Source organism: Scyliorhinus torazame, chromosome 9, assembly GCF_047496885.1.
Source record: "Scyliorhinus torazame isolate Kashiwa2021f chromosome 9, sScyTor2.1, whole genome shotgun sequence".
NCBI lineage: Eukaryota > Metazoa > Chordata > Chondrichthyes > Carcharhiniformes > Scyliorhinidae > Scyliorhinus > Scyliorhinus torazame.
In genome coordinates this window covers 61,300,427-61,322,745 of record NC_092715.1, presented here as the reverse complement: position 1 = coordinate 61,322,745, position 22,319 = coordinate 61,300,427, and the positions used below count along the sequence as shown (strand labels likewise).

The window sequence follows — 22,319 nt, the reverse complement described above, 5'->3', positions numbered from 1 at the left end:
TTTATACTGAAAACTCTGCTTTTGCCAATGTTCAACAAATTTATTTACCTTTTGAGCCTCAGTTTGATAAAAAAATGCACATTCCGCTGATTACCAAAGATGAAAAGATCTTGTGGTGTCACAACACATCCCATTTATTTTAAGGATTTTCAGGCGCTCGGCTATCACTATACCTATCTGGATATTGGGCAGATAAAGGTGCACTCTCAACTCAAGGAGAATATTTAGCATAAAAATCTTTTTAAAACCCCCGCAGTTCATATGTAAAAAGCAAGAGGGTGGTCAGGGAAAGGATTGGCCCACTTAAGGACAGTGGGAGGAACCTATGTGTTGAGCCAGAAGAAATGGGCGAGGTACTAAATGAGTACTTTGCATCAGTGTTCACCAAAGAAAGGGACTTTGTGGAAGATGATTCTTGGGTAGGGGGTATGGACCATCAGGATCATGTTAACATCGAAAAGGTACCAGAAGTGCCAAGGAGGTACTTCTGAGGCTCTATAACGCTCTGGTCACTCCCCATTTGGAGTATTGCGAGCAGTTTTGGACCCCGTATCAAAGGAAGGATGTGCTGGCCTTGGAAAGGGTCCATAGGAGGTTCACAAGAATGATCCCTGGAATGAAGAACTTGTCGTATGAGGAGCGGTTGAGGACTCTGGGTCTGTACTCGTTGGAGTTTAGAAGGATGAGGGGGGATCTTATTGAAACTTACAGGATACTGCGAGGCCTGGATAGAGTGGACGTGGAGAGGATGTTTCCACTTGTAGGAAAAACTAGAACCAGAGGACACCATCTCAGACTAAAGGGACGATCCTTTAAAACAGAGATGAGGAGAAGTTTCTTCAGCCAGAGGGTGGTGAATCTGTGGAACTCTTTGCCGCAGAAAGCTGTAGAGGCTAAATCACCGAGTGTCTTTGAGACAGAGGATAGATAGGTTCTTGATGAATAAGGGGATCGGGGCTATGGGAAGAAGGCAGGAGAATGGGGATGAGAAAATATCAGCCATGATTGAAAGGCGGAGCAGACCCGATGGGCCGAGTGGCCTAATTCTGCTCCTATGTCTTATGGTCTAAAAGGAGGAGGTATTGGGGCTTTTAAAAGATATTAAGGTAGATAAGTCTCCTGGGCTGGATGGGATTTACCCCAGAATACTGAGGGAAGCAAGGGAGGAAATTGCTGGGGTTTTGACTGACATCTTTGTATCCTCATTGGCTACAGGTGAGATTCCATAAGACTGGAGAATAGCTAATGTGGTGCCGCTGTTTAAGAAAGGTAGCAGGAATAATCCTGGAAACTATAGGCCGGTGAGCCTCACGTCGGTAGTCGGTAAATTATTGGAGAGAATTCTCAGGGACATGATTTATACCCATTTGGAAACAAATGGACTCATAAGCGATAGACAGCATGGTTTTGTGAAGGGGAGGTCATGCCTCATTAATTTGATCGAGTATTTGGAGGAGGTGACAAACATGATTGATGAGGGGAGGGCGGTGGATGGTGTTTATATGGCTCTGCGGAGAATCGCATGCCGGCGTTGGGGCGGCGTGGCGCAATTCGCGCCGGTCACGGGGATTCTCCGGCCCGGCCCCAGGCCGAGAGAATCCCGCCCATGGATTTTGTCGCTCGTCATCTTCATACAGAAAGAGGTTTCACCCCTATGCTGAAATATCGAGACAAAGCTTTACTAAAATTCCATTGCAGCGATGGTAATTCTGCCAACACACAGCGTGATAAAAGGAGAGAACAATTACATAGCTGATGGAAGGATATTCCAGGTTGTAATAAATAACCGAAAGATAACAAATTATCCAATGCGTATGTTCCACTTAATACACAGAATTTACAGTGCAGAAGGAGGCCATTCGGCCCATCGAGTCTGCGCCAGCCCTTGGAAAGAGCACCCCACACCTCCACCCTATCCCCGAAACCCAGTCTAACTGTTTTCGACACTAAGGGCAATTTGGCGTTGTCAATCCACGTAACCTGCACATCTTTGGACTGTGGGAGGAAACGGGAGCACCCGGAGGAAACCCACGCAGACACGGGGAGAATGTGCAGACTCCGCACAGGCAGTGACCCAGGTCGGGAATCAAACCTAAATCAACAACTCGCATTTATATGTCACCTTTAACGGAGTAAAATGTTTCAAGGTGCTTCACAGCAGTGTTATTAAACAAAGTATGGGGGTCACTTGGCTCAGTTTGCAGGACGGCTGGTTCGTGATACGGAGCGAGGCCAACAGTTTGGATTCAATTCCCGTGCAGGCTGAGGTTATTCATTATTCTTCTCAACCTCGCTTTTTGCCGGAGGTGTGGTGACCCTCGGGTTAAATCACCACCAGTCAGCTCTCCTTCTCAAAAGGGGCGAGCAGCCTATGGACCTCTGGGATTGTGCCAATATTTACGTCAAACGAGTTTTAACACCAAACTACAAAAGGAGATATTACGGTGGTGACCAAACATTTGGTCAAAGAGGTAGGTTTTAAGTGGGGGGGGGGGGGGGAAGAGAGGGAGGAAACTCTAGAGTTTAGGGCCTAAATGACTGGAGGCTGAGTAAAGCTGGAGATGTGGGAACGATAGATGGGATGCGGTGAGGAGAACAGTCAATTCTAGAGCTCACAAAGGCATACTAAAACATGTTGTCAAAAAAAAAAAAGAAGGAAATCTTCTATCGTGCTTTCATAGCAGTGAAATAATAATGTTGTAATTGAAGCAATATGAGTGAGTACAGCAGACCTGGCTGCCTGGTGACATTGGATTCTTGTTGAAGAAAGAGTAAAGACATTACCATCCCCTCACCATGCACTGTCTTTGTACATAGCCGCCGTCCCCCTGTTGGCAACAGTGGCAGACAGTGTTGTGCACAGAGCTTGATTGAGGACAGTACAGCTTTTGTGGAAGCAGAATTACAATCCGTAATTATATAAAAACCATGCAGAAACTCCCAGGCCCATGTTTTACCATGACTTACCAGTTAGCAAAATGAAGCATAAAAGGAGCTATAATCGTTGGCCCACAATGCATAGCAATGGGCCAGTAATCATAAAATTATAAAGGTACTGGCTAAAAATACATCATCTATCTGCACTGTACATCTCATGCAAAAAGGCCTTTTTGTAAAATTGGGAACCGTGATCTGAACAGATATCTGCAGCTCAGCAACGGGGAACACAGCAGAGCACCACCTCTGTGCCACCAGATGTCACAAATTCACTCCAGTAAATACTTCTTTGTGGAGCATTTTCATAGTATGCTCAGGACATCTAGTGACAGTCAATGCATATTGCACCAGGAGTGCTTCATCAAAATCACTGAAGGTCAATTGTTGTTCTAATGTCAGAAGAAAGATTTAGAAATATGGAAGAAAAAGGAGCAGGAGGAGGCCATTCGGCCCTTCAAGCCCACTCTGCCATTTATTATCATGGCTGATCATCCAACTCAATAGCCTAACCCGCTTTCCCCATATCTTTTCATCCTCTGTGTGCTATATCTGACTGTTTCTTAAACCATACTATGTTTAGGATTCAACTACTTCCTGTGATAACAAATTCCACAGGCTCACCACTCTCTGGGTGAAGTAATTTCTCCTCATCTCTGTCCTAAATGGTCTACCCCTATCCTCAGACTGTGCCCTCTGGTTCTGGACACACTCACCATCGGGAACATCCTTCCTGCATCTACCCTGTCCAGTCCAGCTGGAATTTTATAAGTTTCTATGAGACCCCCCTCAGACCAGGGATGTACTTCTGAGGCTGTATAATGCTCTGGTCAGACCCCATTTGGAGTTTTGGGCCCCATATCTAAGGAAGGATATGCAGGCCTTGGAAAGGGTCCAGAGGAGGTTCACAAGAATGATTCCTGGAATGAAGAACTTGTCGTACGAGGAATGTTTGAGGACTTTGGGTCTGTACTCGTTGGAGTTTAGAAGGATGAGAGGGGATCTTATTGAAGCATACAAGATACTGCGAGGCCTGGATAGAGTGGACGTGGAGAGGATGTTTACACTTGTAGGAAAAACTAGAACCAGAGGACACCATCTCAGATTAAAGGGACGATCCTTTAAAACAGAACAAAGTCTTACAACACCAGGTTAAAGTCCAACAGGTTTGTTTCGATGTCACTAGCTTTCGGAGTGCTGCTCCTTCCTCAGGTGAATGAAGAGGTATGAATATAGACAAATTCAAAGATGCCAAACAATGCTTGGAATGCGACCATTAGCAGGTGATTAAATCTTTACAGATCCAGAGATGGGGTAACCCCAGGTTAAAGAGGTGTGAATTGTGTCAAGCCAGGACAGTTGGTAGGATTCCGCAGGCCAGATGGTGGGGGATGAATGTAATGCGACATGAATCCCAGGTCCCGGTTGAGGCCGCACTCATGTGTGCGGAACTTGGCTATAAGTTTCTGCTCGGCGATTTAAAACAGAGATGAAGAGGAATCTTTTCAGCCAGAGGGTGGTGAATCTGTGGAACTCTTTGTCGCAGAAGGCAGTGGAGGCCAATTCGCTGAGTATCTTTAAGACAGATTGATAGTTTCTTGATTAATAAGGGGATCAGGGGTTATGGAGAGAAGGCAGGAGAAAGGGGATGAGAAAATATCAGCCATGATTGAATGGCGGAGCAGACTCGATGGGTCAAGTAGCCTAATTCTGCCCCTATGTCTTATGGTTTTATTCTTCTGAACTCCAGCGAATACAATCCTAACTGATTCAATCTCTCCTCGTACGTCAGTCCCGCCATCCCAGGAATCAGTCTGGTAAACCTTTGCTGCACTCCCTCTGTAGCTAGAACATCCTTCCTCCGATAAGGAGACCAAAACTGCACACAATATTCCAGGTGTAGCCTCACCAAGGCCCTGTACAATTGCAGCAAGACATCCCTGCTCCTATACTCGAATCCTCTCATAATGAAGGCCAACATACCATTTGCCTTCTTTACCGCCTGCTGTACCTGCATGTTTACCTTCAGTGACTGGTGTACCAGGTCACCCAGGTCTTGTTTCCCGTTCCCCTCTCCTAATTTATGGCCATTCAGATAATCGTCTGCCTTCTTGCTTTTGCTACCAAAGTTGATAACCTCACATTTATCCAAATTATACTGCATCTGCCATTCATTTGCCCACTCACTCAACTTGTACAAATCACAGTGAAGGATCTCAGTGTCCGCCTCATAGCTCACCCTCCCACCCAACGTGGTGCCATCTGCAAATTTGGAAATATGACATTTTGCTCCCTTATCTAAATCATTAATATATATTGTGAAGAGCTGGGGTCCTAGCACCGATCCCTGAAATACCCAACTAGTCACTGCCTGCCAATCTGAAAAAGACCCGTTAATTCCTACTCTTTGTTTCCTGTCTGTCAACCAGCTTTCCATCCATCTCAATATACCACCCCTAATCCCGTGCGCTTTTATTTCACATGCTAATCTTTTATGCATGACTTTGTCAAAAGCCTTCTGAAAGTCCTAATACACTATAGCCACTGGCTCTACTAGTTACACCCTTGAAGAATTCCAATAGAATTGTCAAGCATGTTTCTCCTTCATAAATCCATGCTGATTAGGGCAGCACGGTGGCGCAGTGGTTAGCACTGCTGCTTCAGGGCGCCGAAGTCCCAGGTCCCATCACAGCCCTGGGTTACTGTCCGTGTGGAGTTTGCACATTCTCCCAGTGTTTGCGTGGGTTTCGCCCCCACAACCCAAAGATGCGCAGGGTAGGTGGATTGGCCACGCTAAAATGTCCCTTGATTGGAATAAATGAATTGGGTGCTCTAAATTTATTAAGAAAACAATGGGCTGGATTCTCCGTAACTAAATGGCGAAATCGTGGCCAACGCCGGGGCGGAGAATCCAGTTTGACGCCGTAATTGGGCCCGGCGCCGGTTTGGAGATTCTCCAGGCACCGAAAATTGGCGTCACCGGGAAGTGCGCCGCACCGCCGGGGGCCATTGCCAGAGGCCCGCTCCGAGATTCTCGGCCCCCGACCGGCTGAGTTCCCGACGGCGTGGAACTAACCTGCTATTGCCAGTCGGGGTATTCACATGGCGGCTGCGGGCCCTGGTCGGGGGTGGGACGATCGGAGACCAGGGGGTGCCTTATAGGCGGCCGGGGAGGGCTTGTGTGAGGTTTGAGCATGTGTGGGCACGCGGCCAATCGGGGGGGGGGGGGGTCTCTTTTTCAGGTCCAGCTCCGCGGTTCAAGTCCGCCATGGAGCATGTCGCAGCCGCTGGAGGGCGCCCGCCGCCTTGCACATGTGCGGCCTCTGACCCAGAAGTGCAGGGGCCCGTAGCTGCAGCAAAAGCTGCGACATTCACTCCGGGTCCCTGCTCGCCCCCTGCAGGGCTAAGAATTCGTGTCACTTTTTTCCAGCATTTTCAGGAGAAAAACTCCACGGTTTTGATGCCGGCGTGAGGACAGTCTCAATAATGGAGAATCCAGCCCAATAAATCCACGCTGACTGTCCGATCCTGCCACTGTATTCTAAGTTCTCCTCACCCTTTAACATAATGAAATGTCCCAGAGCACTTCAAAGGTGCATTATAAAACAAAACCTGACACTGCCACGTAAGGTATCAGTTCAGAGCCTTAGAAAATATTTTCCTCCATGGCTAAACATTAAAGATGGAATATTTTGTGGTAGATTTGTAAGTTTAGCAGCATGTGGATGGATCTATTTTGTGAACACTTTTAGCCTAATGCACAAACAACTCCTGTGCTGATTTACAGGAAGGGATGAATCACCAGAAGGTATTTCAGGTACATTGTCTGAACTAATTTTCCAGGACAAAGTTCAAAGCAAGTATGTGAATGACATGAAGAAAAATGATTTTGATTCAGTTTTTGCAGGCTTGAAGCACTTCTCATTGGTTCTGCAGCACCCGTCTAGACAGTCCACAATTCAGGTGCACGACAAACTCGCCTTTATAACAGTTGTCGGGAAACCCAGTCTCATCATCATTCATGCTTCTAGTCTGCTATTATTCATCAACAAATTCCTCCAGAATGATTAACGCAGGCAAGAGATCAATTCTTAAATTAAAATCGTTGCCTAGGAACAGTGACCTGGACAAGAGGCTCAAGATACCAGATGACTGTGCAATTCACTACAGGTTGAGCATCCTATATCTGAAATTCCGAAAAATTCTGAAACCCGCACTTTTGTTCGAGCGCACCACACATGCGCAGTTCCCAAAGCACACCGCACATGCACAGTTCCAATGCACACCACACGTGCAGTTTCCAATGCACACCACACATACAGTTTCCCATACGCACCACACATGCACAGTTTCCCATGCACACCACACATGCACAGTTTCCCATGCACACCACACATGCGCAGTTCCCAAAGCACACCACACAGGCGCAGTTGCCAATGCACACCACACATGCGCAGTTCCTAAAGCACACCACACATGCAGTTTCCACTGCACACCACACATGCACAGTTTCCCATGCACACCACACATGCAGTTTCCAATGCACACCACACATGCAGTTTCTCATGCACATCACACAGGCACAGTTGTCAATGCACACCACACATGCGCAGTTCCTAAAGCACACCACACATGCAGTTTCCACTGCACACCACACATGCGCAGTTCCCAATGCACACCACGCATGCGCAGTTCCCAACGTTCCGCACATATGCAGTTCCCAATGAACACCACACATGTGCAGTCCCCAGCGTTCCGCACATGCGCAGCTCCCAACGCACACCGCACATGCGCAGTATATTTTGAAATCCGAAAAATTCCAAAATCCGATACATACTTGGCCCCAAGCATTTCGGATAAGGGATTTTCAACCTATATAATCAGGGTCTGTACCTGGCCATGGGGATTTATCTGCACCGAATGCTGAAAACTTGTGGCTTTTATTGCCTTGATATTTCACATCAGCACGAGCACACCAGTAAGCTCATGCATGCAGCTGTACTGCACCAGGTCGGAAGCAAACAGGGACAATCAATGAAAAGCAGCATATCAGCAGCAAATGGCACTTTAAGCTGCTCAGAGTCACTCTTTGGGAATGACAGCTGTTCATTTTAACAGTTAATTAGAATGACTTCTTGTGTCTCAGTGAGTAAATGAAGTATGTCGAGTGCCACTGGCCCAGAGGAAAGAGGGAAATCACTGAATGAACCCAATGCCATGCTTACCTAATTGTACGGATGCTATAATTGACCTCACTTAAAGAAAAAAAAATAGCCAGACTCCTGATTATTCATCAACTCTTTGTTGTGTGTGCATGTCCGTTACAAATTTCAAATTAACGATGAATATACTCTCGGGTTCAGTGTAACCAATCACTCTTGTAAGCACCCCAAAAATCAGGAGTCCAAGATCACAGGATCTGGGGATTGTTACATTAAGGCTCCTTCGATGTATTGGATCCTTCACTTGTGTCTCACATGTACGTTACCGTATCTTTCAGAAGACAAATTGATGAGCATTCTAATGAGAAGTGGGTGTTGCAAGATAAGCCAGTTAGTTGGTAGACATAGAATAATAGAATAGTTGCAGCACAGAAGGAGTCCTGTTGTATCTGTGCTGATTCTCTGCAAGAGCAACCCACCGCGTGCCACTCCCAAGTGTTTTCCTCATAACACTGCAAATTTTCCTTTCTTCAGAATATCGGCCAATTCCCTTTTGAAAGCCAGGATTCAATCTGCCTCCACCACACTCTCAGGCAGTACATTCCCGATTCTAAATCCTCAGTGTGTGAAAATGTTTTTCCTCACATGACTGTTGCTTCTTTTATCAATCACCTCGAATCAATGCCCTCTGGCTCCTGATCCTTCTGCCAACAGCAACAACCGCTCCCTGACCGGATCTCACATGATTTAGGACATCTCCATCAAATCATCTCTTCATTTTTAATACCTCTATCAAACCATCTCTTAAATCTTCCCTTCTCCAAGGAGAAACAACCCCAGTTTCTCCAATCTACAGAACTGAAGTTCTTCATTTTATCCATTTACGAGGTGTGGGTATCATTGGCTGGGTCAGTATTTATTGCCCATCCCTAGTTCCCCTTCAGAAGGTGGTGGCGAGTTGTCTTCTTGAACCGCTGCAGGCCTTAAGGTGTAGGCATACCCACTGTGCTGTTAGGGAGGGAGTTCCAGGATGTTGCTCCAGCGACAGTGAAGGAAAGGCAACATATTTCCAAGTCAGGGTGGTGAATGACTTGGAGGGGAACCTCCAGGGGTTCCCAGGTATCTGCTAAGCTCGTCCTTCTAGAGGTAGTGGTATTGGGTTAAAAAGGCCTTTTATTTTAAAAAAGGCAAATAAGCAGTAGAATTCATTTCTGGAGGCACAGAATTGAACAGCAGCGAAGTTATGTTAAACTTGTGTAGCGCACCTTGTGTAGAGAATCTTGGCAAGACCACACAAGAAATGCTGCGAAAGGTTGTGCTCTCCATATTGTGGAATGGATTTTGAAGCACAGGAAAGGTTGAAAAAATTTTACTCGGGTGATACCAGAAATGAAAGATTTTACCGGTTAGAAAAGCTAAACAGGTTGGGGTTTGTTCCTCCAGTAAGGACAAACAAGACAAAGGAACACATGATAAATGGCAGGACCCTGGGAAGCTCCGAGGATCAGAGGGACCTTGGTACGCATCCCTTAAGGGATCAGGACAGGTGGATACAGTGGTTAAGAAGGCATAAGGTAAACTTGCCTTTATTAGCTGAAGCATTGAGTTTAAGAGCAGGGAGATTATGCTGGAACTGTACAAATGTTGGTTAGGCTACAGTTAAGAGTATTGTCTGCAGTTCTGGAATCCACATTATAGGAGGGACGTGATAGGAGGGACGTGATTGCACTGGAAAGGGTGCAGAGGAGATTTACCAGGATGTTGCCTGGGCTGGAGAGTTTTAGTGATGATGAGAGTGGCGAGGCTTTGATTGTTTTCCATCCTTGGAGCAGAGGAGATTGAGGGTGGATGCATAAACTTATGAGGGGCATAGACCCTCAGCACGGTAGCACAAGTGATTAGCACTGTGGCTTCACAGCGCCTGGGTCCCAGGTTCGATTCCCCGCTGGGTCACTGTCTGTGCGGAGTTTGCACGTTCTCCCCGTGTCCGCGTGGGTTTCCTCCGGGTGCTCCGGTTTCCTCCCACAGTCCAAAGACGTGCAGGTTAGGTGGATTGGCCATGCTAAATTACCCGTAGTGTCCATAAGGGTTGGGAGGGGTTATTGGGTTGCGGGGATAAGGTGGAAGTGAGGGATTAATGTGGGTCGGTGCAGACTCGATGGGCCGAATGGCCTCCTTCTGCACTGTATGTTCTATGTCTATGTTCTATGTAAACCTGTTGGACTTTAACCTGGTGTTGTAAGACTTCTTACTGAGATGGAATAGACAGGAAGAATCGTTTCCCGTTGGTGGAGGGATCAATGACAGGGGGCATGGGTTTAATGTAAGGGGCAGGAGGTTTAGAGGGGATGTGAGGAAAACTTTTTCACCCAGAGGGTGGTGGGCATCCAGAACTCACTGCCTGAAAAGGTGGTGGAGGCAGAGGCCCCCAGTATATAGATGTGCACATGCAATGCCAAGGCATACAAGGCGAAGGGCCAAGTGCTGAAAAGTGGAATTAGAATAATTAGGTTGTTGTTTTTGATCAGCGCAGACGCGATGGGCAGAAGGGCCTTTTTGTGCTGCAGACCTCAATGACTCAAAGTAAGAAGTCTCACAACACCAGGTTAACGTCCAAGCCGTTTGTGTTGAATCACCAGCTTTCGGAGGGCAGCTCCTTCATGAAGGAGCTGTACTCCGAAAGCTGGTGATTCGAAACAAACCTCTTGGACTTTTAACCTGGTGTTGTAAGACTTCTTAATCTGCCCACCAATCCAACGCCGGCATCTCCACATCATAGCTATAGGTAAAGACCATGAAGTAGCATGATAAGAGTTCTTTACAAGAAATGTTTTGTTAAGGTAGGCAGGGAACACATGATTTTATTAGTGGAGGATAAAGCAAGGAGCCTTAAATACCAGATAGTCACTAATAACTCCAATAGGGAAGTTTAAAAAAAAGTAAATTTAAGGTGCCTAATTCCCCCCCCCTCCCTAATTAAGGGGCAAATTAGCGTGGACAATCCACCTACCCTGCACATCTTTGAGTTATGGGGGTGAGACCCACCAGACACAGGGGAATGTGCAAACTCCACATGGACAGCGACCCGGGGCCAGGATCTAACCCGGGACCTCGGCGCCGTGAGGCAGCAGTGCTAACCACTGTGTCACCTTGCCGGCCTCGTGTTCCACGAGTCCCACGGGGAGATCAATCGAGGTGTCCCCATGGGTCTTGTGAAGATTATTACATCCCTCCCCCCGAAAGTCTCCCCTGCAACAGATTGTAGAGAGGGTCTCCTTCACCGTTTTGCCTGTGGCTGTGCTTCTAACAATTGTGGGATTGGGCAAGGGGGGGTATCATGTTGGGGTGTGCCTTTTCCACACAGAACGCCAAAGGGGCCCTGTCGAGGGCCAGTCTCTGAATGCCAAGTCCTCCGAGAGCACTGACGATTCTGTGTCCATATCTGATGCCGGGTTGTCCACACCCTGCTTGCCCGGGCATCGGTTCCTGGTGGGAAATACTTCTTGGCTAAAGGACGGCAGACAGGGTGGTTGATGTACGGATTCATCCATCGTGGCTCCCCACAGGAGGGTGCTGTCCTCCGCAGTGCCTGCTGTTTTGAAGATGTCTGCCATGTAGGACGACGTGGGGCAACTTTACCAACACAAGAGTTCCTTTGGGTCCACGTGCGGATTTGTATGGCCGTCACGGGTTGGGTGTCATAGCAAGTCAAGTTTAAAGGTAAAAAATGCGTGAATGAGGGCTTCAGCAACTGATGAGCCCGAATCAGGTGCAGTTACAAAGATGGAATCTGGCAGTCTTAGCGACGGCGTGGATGTGCAGTCGGAAGACCATCTCGGAGTTAAACATGCCAGCAAGGTCATGAACAGTCAGTTCAACCTCAGCTGCCAGGGAGAGTGATGCTGTTTGGTTGCTAGGCGACAAAGTTGGCCCTGGGGACCGCAGACAATGGCTTTGTTCTCCCAAATATTTTGCTGAGAGGAAATTTCTTCTCATCCTGTACTGGATGTCGGACAAACAATTGAACAGTTTCAATACAGTGGAAGAGTTGAACTAAGTGGAAGTGAGTACAGCTGGGATGGTCAGCGTACAAGACCATAAGACGTATGAGCTGAAGTAGGCCATTTGGCCAATCGCGTCTGCTGTGCCATTCAATGAGATCAAGACTGATCTGATCTCATAATCTTGTCATGTGAGAGCACCCTTTAATGAGGCTCAGAGGTTTTTGGGGATGGAGACGGTCAAACGCAGTACCTTACAGACAGAGACTAAAAGGAGACGGTTAGATTTAGCAAAAACATTGCAGTTACCATGACCTGACAAAATGCGAAAAGATGAGATAATTATGGCGGTGGCTAAGCATTTAAAGTTGCCTGGAGATGCAGTTGGACTCATTGGAAATGGCAAACATTCAGTTGCAAATTAAACAAATGGAACATGTGAAAGAATTAAAGCAGCTTGAATACGAAAGAGAGAGAGAGGAAAAAGAAAAGGAGAGAGAAAAAGGAGAAAAAAAGAATAGGCATATCAGAACAAAAGAAAAAGAAAGGGACATACATATCAGGGAAAAAGATAAAGAGAGAGTTTGAACTTCAGAAAATGGCCATGAAACATGACAGTCAGTTAAAATTGGTAGACGTAGCCCTCCGGTTCTTGACACGCCTGCGTCGGTCTGTGGCCTGTGCGTGTTTATAAGCGAGGCAGAAAAATCTCAGCACAAATGTCTTCGGTACCAACGAGCTGCCATCGTCTGGTCCTATCCTCATTGGCTGAGACACCCGGTTACTGGGATCGTGCTATGCTTGGACTTGATGGGCTGAGTTGTGTTCTCTTATTTCTTGTGTAATGGGGGTGACCGGCTTGTTGAAGTGAGCTTTCTGTGGGGGGGGGGGGGGGGGGGGGTTGAATAATGTCTCTAATACTATCATCGAAAAAAAAATTTAAAAATAAAAATTGGTAGACGTAAAGGGAAACATACAGTTGGATGATAGTGATGAGGATAGTGAGAAAGAGCATCAAAGTCAAAGGCTTGGTGGGAATCTATTTAAATATGTCCAAGCATTGCCAAGGTTTGATCAGAAGGAGGTGGAAGCCTTTTTCATTTCATTTGAGAAGGTAGTTAAACAAATGAAATGGCCACAGGACATGTGGGTATTACTGATTCAAACAAAGCTGGTAGGTAGAGCTAGTGAAGAGTTTGCATCACTACCGGAGGCGGTATCTGGGACATATGAGGAGGTGAAAAAAATCCATCTTGGGTGCATATGAACTAGTGCCTGAAGCCTACAGACAAAGGTTTAGAAATTTAAGGAAAGAATTTGGTCAAACATACATGGAGTTTGAAAGGATCAAACAGAGTAATTTTGATAGGTGGATATGGGCTTTGAAAATAGACCAAACGTATGAAGCTCTCAGAGAAATTATACTTTTGGAGGAGTTTAAAAATTCAATTGCTGATGTAGTGAGAACTCATGTGGAAGAGCAGAGGGTTAAAACTGCGAGATTAGCAGCCGAAATGGCAGATGATTCTGAATTAGCTCATAAATCAAAGCTTGGTTTCCGACATAAGTTTCAGCCTGTGAGGAATAGAAACTGGGGACATGAGAAATACTCAAGTGGTAAAGGTAAAGGTGATCTGATGGGAGATAATAAGGAGAGTGTATCTCAGATGAAAAAAGAAATCCAGGAGGGCGGAAAAGAAATGAAAAGTTCCAAATGTTTTCACTGTAATAAACTTGGCCATGTAAAGTCACAGTGTTGGTGGTTGAAGAAAAGCACTGGGAAGGCTGATGTGGTAAAACAGGATAAGGCAGTGGGGTTTGTTAGAGTGGTAAAGGAAAGCCCAAGGGAAGTGAAGGAGGTGCAAAAGATTGTACACTGTTCAAGAGGTGATTGATAGAAGGTGCCAGATCTCTTTAAAGAATTTACTTGTGTGGGTAAAGTTTACTCAGGTGTATCAGGAGGAGCAGGTAAAGAAGCCACAATTTCAAGAGATACGGGAGCTAGTCAATCTTTAATGGTAAGAGATGAGGAGTTATGTAGTTTGGGAAGAATGTTGCCAGAAAAGGTGGGAATATGTGGAATTCAGGGTGAGAGGAGTAGCAATCCATTATATAAGGTAACGTTGGAAAGTCCAGTGAAGAGTGGTGAAGTGGTAATAGGAGTAATAGAGAAACTATCTTGTCCAGGAATACAGTTTAACTTGGGTACTGATATAGCTGGATCGCAAGTGGGAGTGATGCCTACTGTGGTTGATAAGCCAGTGGAAAATCAGACAACTGAAGGACGAATATCCTGGGATTTTTCCGATTGTGTAGTAACAAGGTCGCAAAATCACAGGTTAAGACAAGAGGAGAAATCAAAGAGTGAAGATGGAGTGGAAGTGCAATTATCAGAAACGATTTTTGATCAGATGATTGAAAAAGAACAAGAACAGGTGGAGGATGAGGCGGATATTTTTAGTTCAGGAAAATTGGCGGAGTTACAACAAAAAGATATAGAAATAAAACGGATGTATCAGAAAGCGTACACGAAAGAGGAATCTGAGTGTATACCAGAGTGTTATTACCGTAAAAGTCATGTCTTGATGAGAAAATGGAGACCTTTACATATGCAGGCGGATGAAAAGTGGGCAGAAGTTCATCAAGTAGTATTGCCGGTAGGGCATAGAAAGGAGGTGTTGCGAGTTGCACATGAGGTACCAGTGGGAGGTCATTTGGGATAAGGAAATCTCAAGCTAAAATCCAGAAACATTTTTATTGGCCTGGACGACATAAAGATGTAGTTAAATTTTGTCAATCATGTCACACATGTCAAGTGATAGGGAAACCTCAAGCAGTGATAAAACCAGCGCCCTTAATACCCATTCCAGCATTTGAGGAACCTTTTACAAGGGTCCTAATTGATTGCATAGAACCGCTTCCAAAAACAAAAAGTGGGAATCAATATCTTTTGACGATAATGGATGTGTCTACTAGGTTTCCAGAGGCCATTCCAGTATGTAATATTACAGCTTAAAAGATTGTGGAGGAGTTACTTAAATGAGATATGGACTACCCACAGAAATACAATCGGATCAAGGAACAAATTTTACCTCAAAGTTAGTCAAGGAAGTTATGGATAGCTTAGGAATAAAACAATTTAAATCAACTGCGTGCTATCCAGAATCGCAGGGAGCATTAGAAAGGTGGCATCAGACATTAAAGACAATGTTAGGGCTAACTGTCAAGATTATCCAGAAGATTGGGATAAAGGAATTCCATTTGTTCGGTTTGCAATTAGGGATGCATCTAATGAGTCAACCAAATTTAGTCCTTTTGAACAAACTTTTGGTCATGAGGTAAGAGGACCACTTAAATTGATTAAGGAAAATTGGTGGGTGAGAAATCGGAAATTACATTATTGGATTAAGTGTCAAATTTTAGGGAACGATTAAATAGAGCAGGTGAATTGGCTAGACAACATTTAAAAGATGCACAACATGTGATGAAATGGGTAGCGGACAAGAAATCCAAAGTTTGAGTTTTGCCAGTGGGGATAAAGTTTTAGTGTTGTTACCAGTGGTAGGTGAACCTTTAAAAGTTAGGTTTTGTGGACCTTAACAGATTGAAAGGAAATTAAGTGAGGTGTGGTAAAAACACCAGATAGAAGGAAGACTCACCGAGTGTGTCATGTGAATATGCTTAAAAGGTACTTTGAAAGGGAAGGAGAGAAAAAGGAGGATGTTTTAATGATTCTAACTCAAAGTGATGAACCAAATCCAGATGACTGTGATTTCGACATACCTCAAATTAAATTGGAAAATGAGGATGTTCTTAAAAATTGAGATAAATTGTTGAGTTATCTTCCAGAGGAAAAACAAACTGACCTGAAAGAGTTATTGATATTACATGGGCAAGTTTGTGGAGATAAATTGGGAAGTGCCAAAATGGCTATACATGATGTAGATGTGGGAAATGCTGTTCCAATCAAACAACATCCATATAGGCTTTAAAATTGGCACAGGTTAACAAAGAGATTGAGAGTATGCTTAAAAATGCCATAATTGAAGTGGGTTGCAGCCAATGGAGCTCACCCATAGTGATGGTACCAAAACCAGACAGTACCCAATGGTTGTGTGTGGACTATAGAAAGGTTAATGCAGTTACAAGAATGGACTCTTATCCTATCCCAAGTTTGGAGGATTGCATTGAGAAAGTGGGACAATCAGTTTTTATTTCCAAACTGGATTTACTTAAAGGTTACTGGCAGGTACCTTTATCCGAAAGGGCGAAGGAGATTTCAGCTTTTGTGACTCAGATGGTATATACCAATTCAAAGTTATGCCATTTGGCATGAAAAACGCCCCAGCTACATTTCAACGGTTAACTAACAAAGTTGTTTCAGGATTACCCAATTGTGCGGTATACATCGTCGATCTGGTAATTTTCAGCCAGACATGGACAGAACATTTGAAACATCTGATGGAGTTATTCGATCGACTTCTGGAGGCGGGTTTAGTGATAAACCTAGCCAAAAGTGAATTTGGAACAGACCAAATCACTTTCCTGGAGGAGTTCTCGATACCCTCAAGACAAAGGGAAATAACGTGATTTCTTAGCACGAGGATCAGGGGTGAACTGGCAAGGTGGATACAGAACTGGCTAGGCCATAGAAGGCAGAGGGTAGCAATGGAGGGATGCTTTTCTAATTGGAGGGCTGTGACCAGTGGTGTTCCACAGGGATCAGTGCTGGGACCTTTGCTATTTGTAGTATATATAAATGATTTGGAGGAAAATGTAATTGGTCTGATTAGTAAGTTTGCAGACGACACAAAGGTTGGTGGAATTGCGGATAGCGATGAGGACTGTCTGAGGATACAGCAGGATTTAGATTGTCTGGAGACTTGGGCGGAGAGATGGCAGATGGAGTTTAATCCGGACAAATGTGAGGTAATGCATTTTGGAAGGGCTAATGCAGGTAGGGAATATACAGTGAATGGTAGAACCCTCAAGAGTATTGAAAGTCAAAGAGATCTAGGAGTACAGATCCACAGGTCATTGAAAGGGGCAACACAGGTGGAGAAGGTAGTCAAGAAGGCATACGGCATGCTTGCCTTCATTGGCCGGGGCATTGAGTATAAGAATTGGCAAGTCATGTTGCAGCTGTATAGAACCTTAGTTAAGCCACACTTGGAGTATAGTGTTCAATTCTGGTCGCCACACTACCAGAAGGATGTGGAGGCTTTAGAGAGGGTGCAGAAGAGATTTACCAGAATGTTGCCTGGTATGGAGGGCATAAGCTATGAGGAGCGATTGAATAAACTCGGTTTGTTCTCACTGGAACGAAGGAGGTTGAGGGGCGACCTGATAGAGGTATACAAAATTATGAGGGGCATAGACAGAGTGGATAGTCAGAGGCTTTTCCCCAGGGTAGAGGGGTCAATTACTAGGGGGCATAGGTTTAAGGTGAGAGGGGCAAGGTTTAGAGTAGATGTACGAGGCAAGTTTTTTACGCAGAGGGTAGTGGGTGCCTGGAACCCGCTACCGGAGGAGGTAGTGGAAGCAGGGACGATAGGGACATTTAAGGGGCATCTTGACAAATATATGAATAGGATGGGAATAGAAGGATACGGACCCAGGAAGTGTAGAAGATTGTAGTGGAGTCGGGCAGTATGGTCGGCACGGGCTTGGAGGGCCGAAGGGCCTGTTCCTGTGCTGTACATTTCTTTGTTCTTTGTTCTTTTGAGTGGATCTCATCGATCATTTGTGCAAACGTTTTGTAGCGTGATTGCTCCACTGATGGACTTGCTGAAGAACCGTCGCAAAGTTCAATGGACAGCGGACTTTCAACAGGCATTTGCCTGCCTGAAAGCTGTGATAACCAATGCGCACTGTTGGAGAATTGCAAGGGACTCTGTGATCAGATTGAACTGAAGTATCTAACTTTAAAGAGAAATGCCGAGGCGTAGAGGAATGGATGGAGCGTGCAGAGACTTTGTTCAAAGCGACTGTCAATCGAGACGAATTTCAGTTGGAGGAAGAAGGAAAAAAATGGACTATATTATTGTACCTATTTGCGTGTGTTGTTTTTTTGAAACAAAAAGTATATTTACTGTGTGCATTTCTTAAAGGATGGTGAAAAGGTGAAAAATGAAACCATCTTGAAGTTGATGGTTTATTTATTTTTTCTTGGGGCGGGGTGGGGTCATGTTTTTATCTAGAGGGAATGGCAGGGAAGGTCGTGCAATGTTCCTCCTGCAGAATGTTTGAGGTGAGGGACGCCGTCAGTGTCCCTGCTGATTTCTTCTGTGGGAAGTGCACCCATCTCCAGCTCCTCAGAAACCACGTTAGGGAACTGGAGCTGGAGCTGGATGAACTTCGGATCATTCGGGAGGCAGAGGTGGTCATAGATAGAAGCTTCAGGGATGTAGTTACTCCGAAGAATAAAGATAGACGGATGACGGTGAGAGGGGCTGGGAGGAAGCAGTCAGTACAGGGATCTCCTGTGGTCGTTCCCCTTAGTAACAAGTATACCGCTTTGGATACTGTTGGGGGGGACAACTTACCAGGGGTAAGCCATGGGGTACAGGTCTCTGGCACAGAGTCTGTCCTTGTTGCTCAGAAGGGAAGGGGGAGATGAGTAGAGCATTCGTCACTGGAGACTCCATAGTTAGGGGGATAGATAGGAGATTCTGTGGGAACGAGAGAGACTTGCGGTTGGTGTGTTGCCTCCCAGGTGCCAGGGTGCGTGATGTCTCGGATTGTGTTTTCTGGATTTTTAAATGGGATGGGGGAGCAGCCCCAAGTCGTGGTCCACATAGGTACCAACGACATAGGTGTGAAAAAGGATAGGGATGTAAGGCAGGAATTCAGGGAGCTATGGTGGAAACTTAGATCTAGGACAAACAGAGTTATTATCTCTGGGTTGATACCCGTGCCACGTGATAGCGAGATGAGGAATAGGGAGAGAGAGGAGTTGAACACGAGGCTACAGGGATGGTGCAGGAGAGAGGGTTTCAGATTTCTGGATAATTGGGGCTCATTCTGGGGTCGGTGGGACCTCTACAAACGGGGTGGTCTACACCTGGACCAGAGGGGTACCAATATCCTGGGGGGGAAATTTGCTAATGCTCTTCGGGAGGGTTTAAACTAGTTCAGCAGGGGCTTGGGAACCTGAATTGTAGCTTCAGTATACAGGAGGTTGAGAGTAGCGAGGTCATGAGTAAGGTTTCAAAGTTGCATGAGTGTACCGGCAGGCAGGAAGGTGGTTTAAAGTGTGTCTTCTTCAATGCCAGGAGCACCCGGAATAAGGTGGGTGAACTTGCGGCATGGGTTGATACCTGGGACTTCGATGTTGTGGCCATTTCGGAGACATGGATAGAGCAGGGACAGGAATGGTTGTTGCAGGTGCCGGGATTTAGATATTTCAGTAAGCACAGGGAAGGTGGTAAAAGAGGGAGAGGGGTGGCATTGGTAGTCAAGGACAATATTACGGTGGCAGAAAGGACATTTGATGAGGACTCGTCTACTGAGGTAGTATGGGCTGACGTTAGAAACAGGAAAGGAGAGGTCACCCTGTTAGGGGTTTTCGAGACGCCTCAAAAAAGTTCCAGAGATGTAGAGGAAAGGAATGCAAAGATGATTCTGGATAGGAGCGAAAGCAACAGGGTAGTTGTTATGGGGGACTTTAACTTTCCAAATATTGACTGGAAACGCTATAGTTCGAGTACTTTAGATGGCTCTGTTTTTGTTGAATGTGTGCAGGAGGGTCTCCTGACACAGTATATAGATAGGCCAACGAGAGGCGAGGCCATATTGGATTTGGAACTAGGTTATGAACCAGGACAGGTGTTATATTTGGAGGTAGGTGAGCACTTTGGTGATCGTGACCACAATTCGAGAGCCTTTTTCCTGGAATGGTGATGTCTGGCACGAGGGGACATAGCTTTCAATTGGAGGGGAGATAGATATGGGACAGCTTTCAATTGAGGGGAGATAGATATAGGACAGATGTCAGAGGTTGGTTCTTTACTCAGAGAGTAGTAAGGGCGTGGAATGCCCTGCCTGCAACAGTAGTGGACTTGCCAACACTAAGGGCATTCAAATGGTCATTGGATAGACATATGGACGAAAAGGGAATCGTGTAGATGGGCTTTAGAGTGGTTTAACAGGTCGGTGCAACATCGAGAGCCAAAGGGCCTGTACTGCGCTGTACTATTCTATGTTCTATGAGAGTACCCTTTAAGAAATGGGTGTTTAAGAAATGTACCTTTAAGCTGCTCATGTTACTGGAGTGATGACAGAGTGTGGGTGGAGCGGAGCTCTGGTTCGGTTTTTTAGTTTCAGCTTGAGAAGAGCTTGGGTGTGTCTGTGTTTTTCAGGGAGCTGCATCCGAAGTCTGCCATCCAAACACTATCTTAATCATTTGGTGAATTCAGAATTATAGATGATTTCAGTATTGAATGTAAACTCGTGTGTTCCTGTTTGAAGGTTTGTTAAGTCTTTTGGATGGTAAAAGGACAGCATACAGGTTATTTAGTGTTGTATTCTTTGGGGGGTGTATTTGATTTACTGTTTGCTAAGATGTTCACTGTTTGTTTTAGAAAGGTTAGCTTGAGTTCATAGAATAAACATTGTTTTGTTTTAAAAACCACTTGTCCATTTCTGCTGTACCATACCTGTTGAGTAAGCCGTGTGCTCCCCATACCACAATCTATGAAAAGTTGTGGGTCAGGTGAACTCCATGAAACACTTTGGGATTCTCTAAACCCTGGCCCATAACAATCCTCAACTCCATTTTCCTGCCTTAGCCCCATAAGCCTCGATTTCCTTCCAGATTAAAAATCTGTCCATCTGAGCCTTGAACATGCTTAACGACCCAGCCTCTACGCTAAAGAATTCCACGTATTCACTACCCTCTAAGAGAAGAAATTCCTCCTTATCTCAGTCTTAAATGGACAACCTGGACAGCCTCTTACTCTGAGATAATGCCCTCTGGCCCTAGACTCTCCCACAAGAGTAAACAACCTCTTAACATCTACCCAGTCAAGGCCCTGGAGTATCCCATGTGTCTCAATAAGGTTGCTTCGTATTCTTCTCAATTTCAATATGTACAAACTCAACCTACTGAATCTCTGCTCATAAAATAAACCCTCCATACCGGGGATCAGCCTAGTGAACCTTCTCTCTATACCAGTATATCCTTAATTAGATAAAGAAACCAAAACCACTTACAGTATTCCAGGTATGGAAGATGTATTTGGAAGCTGGTCCTGCGTTTTTCCTCAACATATATTAAATAGAACATAAAAAGGTAAAAACAAACTCTTGCTTTAAAGCAGGTGAACTTTAACCAGAAAAGTTCTCCCCAGATGGTGAGCAACCACCAGTAGCACGAGGCCCCAATGTGGGCATTAATTGCCCACTTTAGGGTATCAATTGGTGGATTGTTGGGAAGGTCAACCATGGGACCTCCCACCATGGTCTTAATTGGGAAGGAGGTGGGAAGGCAACAGAGTTCCCACCCACCATTCTCCTGTCCCAATTAAATACCCCTGCCACCGCATGGGGTGGGGGTGGTGATTAAACTCCACTCCAGGACATAAGATTTCAGGTGATTGGTAAAAGCACCAGAAGGTACGTGAGGAGACATTGGGCGGGATTTACCTGCCACATCCCGGCGGAATCGAGACGGGATGTGGCCAGTAGATCCTGGGAGAGGCCTCTCCCTGGATTTCCGACAGTCAATATGCCTCGCAAGATCTAACGACGGGCGGGACCCAGATTCGCATTGTTAAGAGAGCTAATAAGCTCACTTAGCTATGCTGGCGCTGGATCTAAACGGGCATCAATCGGTCTCACTGAGGAGATCCCAGCCGGGCACCGTTGAGCACTGGTCCCCACAAACAGGGACCAAGCGGAACGGCACTTGAGGGGTGGGGTTGTTCCCCAGGTGATCGGAGGCCGCTGGGCGGTTGGCCTCTGGCCAGGCTGGCACCCTGGCACTGTTGGTGCCATCCAGACACTGTGGCACTGCCAGAAGACCCGCCAGTGGGAATGGCTGGAAAATATCATATTGAATGGCATTAATGGGCTGTAGGGTCTACCCCTGTGCCGATTTCTTCTGTTATATTCTTATGGTGTGGAAGAAGTTGTTTGAAATATTTGCAGTCGCAGTGCTGGGGAGCGTCCTGTGAAATGTTTTGTGAGTGTTGTCTACCTTGAACTCAGCAGCAGAGGGGGG

General features: G+C 45.7%; 1 protein-coding gene and 1 non-coding gene across 3 annotated transcripts in view; one reads left to right on the top strand and one right to left on the bottom strand.

Annotated features, from left to right (window-relative positions):
• Window positions 1-22,319, bottom strand: part of arsb (arylsulfatase B) — a 134,514-nt gene that overhangs the window by 67,183 nt on the left and 45,012 nt on the right. The gene's annotated exons all lie outside the window — the stretch shown is intronic.
• LOC140430176 (small nucleolar RNA SNORA57) lies at window positions 12,740-12,876 on the top strand. The gene has a single exon (XR_011949353.1). It is a non-coding gene; the product is annotated as a small nucleolar RNA SNORA57 (small nucleolar RNA).